General features: G+C 35.1%; 1 pseudogene; it reads right to left on the bottom strand.

The window, feature by feature from the left end:
- Positions 1–2: 2 nt before the first annotated feature.
- On the bottom strand, positions 3–121 carry LOC112475910 (annotated as a pseudogene).
- Positions 122–8,841: the final 8,720 nt, after the last annotated feature.

The following is an 8,841-nucleotide window of genomic DNA, read 5'->3' as shown; positions in this document are numbered from 1 at the left end:
CTCTCCTACAGCACCTGGTCTTCCTAGGTGGTCTCCCATCCAAGTACTAACCAGGCCAGACCCTGCTTAGCTTCCGAGATCAGACGGGATTGGGCTTGTTCAGGGTAGCATGGCCATAGATTATGTTACTGATTTTTTAAAAGAGTCTTCTGGCAGCCTCTTATCTTGGCCCCTGAAGTAGTTAGTTTGGTAGCTTTGGTAGCTATAATTTTTTTCTTTGATATTTTTTCAACTTTCTCTCTCCTCTCTTCCCTTCTCTCTCCTCCCCTCCCTATTCCTTCCCTCCCTTCCCTCTTTTCTCATGCATTTCATTTTCCAACATGTTTTTATACTTTTCATACTTAGTTATGGCTAGATATGGATGTATAATATTTTAATTTCATTGAATGTATATAGAAAAGGTCAAGTATTCCCCACTGATAGATGTTTAATTTATTTTTCATATTCTTCCAATAATCTTTATAAGGTATATGCATAGTGTTTTCAATTCTGTTAGAATTCTAAAATATGATTTGATATGTCAAAGGTACTACACATGTTTAATGTTAATTTATACTGCCAGATATTGTCTTAAAAGTTTGTAAGAATTTACATTCCCATCATGCATTACTGAATTGGCATCTAACACCATTGCTGGTACTAGAAGTTATCATTTGTGTGTGTGCAAACTTTCTGAGGAATTCTGTTCTGCCTCCTAAAAGTAGGATGCAAACTCCCTCTATGTCTGTATAAGCAAATTTAAATCAGAAAGGCTAAAATATTGGGCCTTAAAATTTGACACATATCACTGAACATAATTTTAAGCATTTCAGGATGCAGTTACTAAATTCAAAAGACTGCTTTTAATTAGCTATAACTAATAGGAGAGCATAAATCTGACTAAGCCTTAATTACCCATAGCATTTTAACAGAAAACAAGTAGATCGTATTTAATTTTTTGTTTTGTTTTGAAATAACTTATGATTTATTTATTTATTATTTATTTATCTATCCCTTTGGTTTATTGCTTATAATTAGTAAACTAATTAATTGTTCTATGGTAGTTGTTATCAAGATTTTAAGCCAATTTAGTTTAAAATAAAATATTTTTTTCAGATTTTCGACTTATAGAACCCTATTAAATCTATAGATATTATTTATTTATCTATCTCCTTGGTTTACATTTAGTTTAAAATAAAATATTTTTTTCAGATTTTCAACTTATAGAACCCTATTAAATCTAGAGATATTTATTTTATAATTAGTAAACTAATTAATTGTTCTATGGTAGATGCCAACAAGATTTTAAGCCAATTTGGTTTAAAATAAAATATTTTTTTCAGATTTTTGACTTATAGAAAGAACCCTATTAAATCTAGAGATATTTATACTTTATCACTTTATACTGAAAATATATTGTTAAGTTACCACCATGAGTACTTGGATCCTGTTCCCACAACGGAAGTCCAAGAGACAGAAGACAATGCATTGTTTTGGTGTTATTACACTCAAAGGGTAAGTAAGCTGTAGTGTTATATACCCTTCAGCCTTTTAGCTTTTGATTAAGATCTGCTCCTGAGAAATGGAGACCAGTCTGTTCAATGTGTAACAAAGTGTTCTCAATGAGAGGCTTCAGGCTAGCCTTCAAAAGTAGGACAGGTGTTCAATAAAGATGTGGCAGTGTTGGCTTGACCTGGTAACCGAGAATTAGTGAATACCTCACATGCCTTGTTTAGAAGTAAGTATATAAAAGAAGTGAGAACTATGACCCACAAATTAGAAATTTATTAGCTCAGTATCTTTTCTGTGTTTCCATGGACTGGGATACGTTGAGATATCTATCCCCTATATGTTAAGAATATGCCACAACTGGCATTTCCTACCACCAAAAAAGACTTATATTTAGGAGGTTCTATGTATTTTGCATACATTTTATATATTATATGGGTGTGTTATTAGGCCTCAATAACCAATAATCTATAAGGCTGCTAAATTTTCAATGGGGCTCAGAAAAAAAAAGTCTATATAGTAATTTCAAGCTTTACCCAAGAATATCTGGCCACTGCTTAGTCTCTACTTGTTAATAGCAGAGACTAACACTGATTCCCCATATTATGATACTTTCCAACGGGACCATCCAGCCATGTAGTGACATAATGATTACATAAAACCCTTTCATCAGAGAAAGGGCATCAGTTTGTCCTGACTAGAATAGATACTCTTTCTGGATATGGATTTGCATTTCTGATTCACAATACTTATGTCAAAAGCACCATCAATATATTTACATAATATTTTGTTCTCAAGCAATACAGTGAGTTAAGCTCAGAGAATTTACAATTATTCTGCATAACATTTGCCACAAATCAGTTCACCTGATAGAATGGCCTTATACTGAGTGGGTTGATAATTATCAGGGGGAAGAAGAATTGCTACTGTACAATGAGAAAAAAAAGAGACATGTCTGGAATCCAGTAGGCTCGCTAGGCTCTCTCTTATCATGTCATACACATAGATAAAATATAATGGAAATTTAGTCATTCAGTATAGGCAGGGTTGTTAATAGTAAGGTCCCTTCGAAAACAAAGTTTTAGATACAACTCCAGGTAGGAAATCACAGCCAACTGAGGTGCCAAACAAAGGGAAAGAAAACAAATAATGTACAATGGTATAACAAATTTATAAATACAAATTCCAGCCACATAGCCAGTTGCAAAAAATGAAGACAGTGGTAGTTAAGCATGTTTTCTTCGTCATTTTGTTACTTGTAAATTTAAACCAATGGTCCTTTTACATGGTCACCTTGAATTAATATAAGGTAATTATTTATTTTTAATTGTAGAATTCAATATTTAAGTTATAGTATGTCTAAGAATGATTGTGACTGAGCTACCAAATATATGATCACCACTCAGAGATACATAAAATTACATGTGGAACTTAGTGTCTCCATTTTTAGGGAAAATGCAAGTACATTTTTGGTTACACAAGGAATTATTGCATCAAGTTTGGATGAATAATAATTCTTTTACTTTATTCTGAAATTAAGTATGGTCAAAAGGGGTATGTGTGGAAGTTGGATGAATGAAGGGTTGGTTTGTAGCATATCTGTTTTTAATTTGATATCACTACACTTCTGTTTATGATATTTGATCTCTGTACCTCCTACTAAATGCCAGGAACTACATTTCCCAAATCCCCTTCCCTGTGTGATTCCAGATTACAGTTGGACAATGAGAAATATTCTCACAAGATTTGGAAAGCAGAAGGGAAGGCATTTGCAGCTATAAACAAGGGTAGACTAGATTCACAGAGACTTTCATGGCAGCTCTTGAGAAACACCCACTTTGGAACTTCAGGTGAAAATATCATTTGATGGTTTTCTTGCTGTACAATAACAGTTTTTCTGAACTTTGATGAAAGCGTTTCTGACCTTAGCTTTCTTAGTGTTTATAACAGTGTTAAAAGACTTTGTCCTTATGTAACATATTCATAACTGGGATCCATATAGTCACTTCTGTTTTCTTGACCGAATGTTGACTTTTACAACTGGACTTTAGAAACACCTATCGTTGTACTCTGTCTGTATCCTGAGACATTTCTTGGATTTACCCTGATGTTTCATTTTCTGGTCTGTGCCTTTATATTGGTGTACAATGTCTTTGATAACTATCCCTTTCCCCTCATTTTCAATTAATACTCATACCTTTGTCCTCATCTTAGTTACTTAAGTAATCCTCACCTAACTTAACTAACTTCACAGCCTGTCAAAAATCAATGAACAAGTTCGAGTTTCAGATTCTGTACTCTCCTACTTGTATGAATCTAATTTTCAATACTTAGTGATAGCTCTCTATATATTACTTAAATAATGTGCATCACTAGGCAAACAAATATATTTAAGAAGCATAACTAAATTTTTCCATTCTATTAAATCAGTGTTTTATTTCTTATGCAGAAAAAAATTAACATATATATTTTATGCTGAGAACTGGAGCTAAAATTGTAGATACAAAAATAAATAAGACCTCCCTTGTCCTCAAGATCACATTCTCCTAAACAAATCAGGGGAAAACAAAGGTAACACCATGGGCTTTGTGCAAACGGTGATAATCAGAGGTAATTATGATTTGATACAAAGGAATTAGCTGTATCTGTTTGAAATTTATGTATTAATAGGCCAGTAGACCTGTGCTACTTTGACTGACTTGCTGGTCTGAATATTCAGTAAGCCATTATTTTTCTTTTGTTAATGGATATGTTAATATCCATTAAGGTGAAGTATATGGTGCTATTCTCTTCTTGCTGATTTAGATGTCTTTATAGTTTCCTCTATGTATATGACCTGAAGATGTTCAAATTAGCAAGTCAAATAATTTTGCATATATCAGTTGAGCCCCTAACACTGCCTATAGTTTTTTCCATCTCTTTTTGAACTACTACTCCATCTTCAGAACTGACGGCTCTATTTCAACTCCCATTGCCACCACTGAATTCATTAACTAAACAACAAATTAATCACTTAATAAAACGAGTCAAATTAAATAATTTATCTGAATAAAATAACTTGTTGGTATTAAAATTAATAAACAGAAACCTCATTTAAAATGAAGTCAGGAGGCTAGAAGAGAGAACTCCCATGCACGTGTCACTCAATACACATTACTGACCCAAGAGAAAGAAGTTACCTTGCATCTCCAACAGGAAGTGATATTATTTTACAACCTAAGCTAGAAGAAGAAAAGATTTCTCCTTGCCCAGTAATAGCTCAACCAATGAGAGATCACCATAACTCAGCCAATGAAAAGTCGCTATACTTTGAACTTTCAGTTTCCTCCAATGAACTCTGTTTACAACAGCTCTTCCCAAATTTATAAAAGAGCATTTTTTTGTTTGTTTCTGTAGTTGCATATGTTTCACCATAAGACCTTATGTTCTGAAGTACAGTTCTTTGTTCTAATAAACCCATTTCTCTGGAGAAATTTCTGGCTATTTGTTTAAGGTCAACATTTGCTATTCACGGCATATAGGGTAAAATTAAATTCTTCACCTGAGCCCAGGTAACATTACATAATCTATGTCCTTCCTCTGTTTCTAATTCTTATCTAGTATTTTTCAGTCACACTAGTTTCTTCTCAGTTACTAGAACCCACCAAGTTCTTTTTCTATTGCATGGCTTTTCATAAGTTTTTTCATATGACTAGAATCCTTTTTTCCTTGATATAGCTATGCCTGGTTCACCTACAACTTTAGTTTTCAAATTAAAGGCCACCATCAAAAAAAATAATAAACAGATTTATGCTTTCACCTTTGACACTTTAAATCTTTCTTTCTTTCTTTCTTTCTTTCTTTCTTTCTTTCTTTCTTTCTTTCTTTCTTTCTTTCTTTTTTTATTTTTTATGACTGAATAGATACTCCAGGTAAGTACTCAAGGAAGGATTTTCTGAGGAGGTTACTTTTTAGATAACAAGAATATAAGGAAGGATGTGCCATGTCTAAATGAGAGAAAAGCTCATCTAAGCAGAGGAAGAGCTAATTCAAAGACTCTAGGGAGAGAATGAGCTTGGTGTTGCGAGGAACCAATGGAAGGGTTGGTAGGCAAGGACTAGCACCTGTATGGTTCTATAAGTGATAGAGACTTTTAGAAGCTTTTAAACAGTGGCATTATCTGATTTATGCTCCTAAAAGTTTAGTGTGGTCGCTATGTGCATGAATAGAAGCCTGGATAACAGGTAAGAAGTTATTGCAGTAGCCCAGAAGAAATATTATAGGTCTTTGTCTAAGGTAAAAATCACAGAAATGTAGAGAAGTAGACAGATTCAAAGTATTTGTTAGAGTAGAATAAATGGTGTTTGTAGATAAATGGCTTTTGTGGGTTAAATAAAAGAGAAGAATCAAGGGTAATTGTCAGATTTGGGGCTTGAGGAATGGCTGGATGTTGATGTCATTTTCCAAAATGGGAAGAAAGAGGTATGTAAGGGGTAGTTAGGGTATGTACATAGCAATTACTCAAGAGTTCTATATTGGTCATGCTAAGCATTACATGTCTACTGAACATCTAAGTGAAGATGTCAAGTAAGCAACTAGAGTCAGGAGTCCTGGGGATACAGCATAGTTAAAGATAGTCTGGAAGTTATCCGTATATTAATATTAACTGGATAGAATCATGAGAAGAAAAGAGGTGAGTCCAGGATCCTGAAGCACCCTCACATCAGAGGTCAAGTTTAGAAGATAGACATTCAACTGGGCGGCTAATTCTGGTTAATTTCTCATATTTGCTCTACAGATATGTCATGCAGATGACATGGGAAAGAAGAGCACTTATAGTTCTCAAAACAAATGGAAAGCCATGCAATGGAAAAGTCCTGCATTTTCTTGGAAAACTTGCTACTTGCCCATCGAGCAGTGGAGTTGATTATTTTTCTCCTTGGACCTGGGCAATGCTTTTTGACTACCAATTATTCTTTAAGGCTGATGCCTTTCAATGCTGGGCTAACAAATGGGCAATTAGTTGAATTACTTTTTCTTTACTTTTTTTTTTTAATTCCAAGAAATGTTAGTAATCTCTGTCCTGTTTCTATAAAAAAAATCTCAATAGAATATTATAAATAATGGCATGGCTTATTGTGAGAGTCATACATCACAACTGGAAAGTTGATATACTTGTGATTCCTTGCTTCTGAGATATATCAATAATTTCCACCACTGAAAATGTAGTCATCATGCTGGTAGCATTTCCAAATCAAAGACACTGGAAATATGCAAAGAAGCCAGGAGAAAGCCTTGTATTCCCCTTGAGACCAGTTGGCTGATTAGGGAGTATTCTAGAAGAAACCCAGGGCGGGGTCCTGACAAAGTCCCAGGCTAGTCTTCTTTTCACATGGCTCCCAGTTCATGATCATAATTGTCTGTGTGTGAGGAAGCAGGGCTCCATTGCCTCTAGGCCTCTGTCTCCTCACCAACACTTATCTGGGTGCTGAAGTAAATAGAAGCCTGTTACCTCCAGCACTAGGTACGATCCCTAGGAACCCCTGCTGCCAGCTTCCCTGCAGGAGAAAAATAGATGACTCCTTTAACTCTTTAACTAGTACCTTCTGTATTGTCTTTGTAATTATTTTCACAATCTATAATGACTCTATTATAGAAGGGCCTTTTACTTGTCATTCAAATTCTATGCCAGGCACAAAGTAGGTATTCAAAGATATTTGCTAGATGAATAAATAAATGAATAATTGTAAGCTACAAGGTGTTTGACAATACAATAAAAAAATTTCCCCATATATAACATATGACAGGTATAGAGATGTCACATTCAGATCTTTCAAAAAGGAATCTTATTGATTCTAATAAGGAGTCTTATTCCTTATATATGAGGAATGCAGTTAAGTGATATCCTCTAGCTTTATTTCCCACTGTGATCAATTGCAACATTTGAGCCATGACTATGCTCTCTCCAGACAGCTCCAAAAATATGACTAATTGTAGTAGCTACTGACAGCCAGCAGTTTCTGCCCAATATCATCCTCCAATAATGGGCAATATTTGCTCTAGGGTTCCCCTTTGGGATAGCTGAAGTTTTGTCAGAGCTGTACCACATGCTGTGTCTCTTCCTAAATAAGCATTCTTCATTCTTCTTCTCTTTTCATAGGTATTAGACCAGTATCACAATCTAAAGGTGTTTCTGTCTGTACTCACTCTTTCTGCTTTATCTGGGCACAAGCTTAACTCACAATAAATCACTTGCACTTCTAACCTTATCTTGGACTGTGGTTCCTGGAGGACACAAACTGATACAGCAGTCATGTCAGAAATGCTCTTAGAAAACAGTCAATACGATGTGGACTGGGGCCTGAATCACCTGCCAACTGGCTGATGAGGTATATGAAATATAAATAGTCACTGACACAAGCTGGTAACTCGAAAGTTAATAATTATTCTAGTTGTAATTTGGGAAAATGCTCCAATGAAAGAGACTCTTTGTCTCTATGAAGATTCATGTACTCGTAAAATAGGGGGGAGACACTTATAAAAATATTGGAGTTGTTGGGTACTCACTAAGGTGCACTGACACTTCCAGGAGGACAATAAAAATTGAGGGTGGCTATCAAACAGTAAAAAGGATTTTTGTAAGAGAGAGAGAAAGTTTTGTAGATTATCTCTTATCATATGCCCTTATTTCTTATAACAGAAGAACAGATACCACTGATGGCATACTCAGACTTTGACAGTTATAGTTTCAGACTTTCAAAGATTGAATTGTGAGCCAAGACAAGCTTGTTATCCTAAGGTCAGGGCCTTCATAGAGAACACCTGGGACTTTTAAACATGAAATAGAACCATCTGGATGGACCGATAGACTGGTGGCTCTGATGATTCTTCTGGACCCTCAGAATCTGAAGAGGAAGTTCATTTTCTGCTAATGACAGCTAATGCTTCTCCTACATGGACATACACTGCTGAGGGAGAACTTTCACACAAGGCAGGACTGCTCTTACCTCCTCTCCTGGCTTCCAGGCCATTAACTATCATTAAATCAAAGTGTATGAAAACTAGAGATATCCTGAGACTAATAAGAAAAGAAAGAGGTTACACACCAAAGTAGCTAGCAAGTTCCAGCAAGGACCTGGGTAGCACCAGTGGGACTGGATTTTGAGAATGCTTGATCAATGAATTTAGTACAAAAAAATGAATAAGACTTCATTGATTTGGGAACATTCTTTTGGAATAGATGATTTAACTCCATAGCAAGGACACCAGAAAATAAGGGAGGCTCTTAAAAGTCTGAAGAAAATAATGGCCCATAATGAAAAGTTGAAATCATTGACTTATCATCTCAGAAAATGTCCCAGGGAGACAGGCATT

This window comes from Pteropus alecto, unplaced genomic scaffold (assembly GCF_000325575.1).
Source record: "Pteropus alecto unplaced genomic scaffold, ASM32557v1 scaffold152, whole genome shotgun sequence".
NCBI classification, from domain to species: domain Eukaryota; kingdom Metazoa; phylum Chordata; class Mammalia; order Chiroptera; family Pteropodidae; genus Pteropus; species Pteropus alecto.
This window is presented reverse-complemented; position numbering and strand designations above follow the sequence as displayed.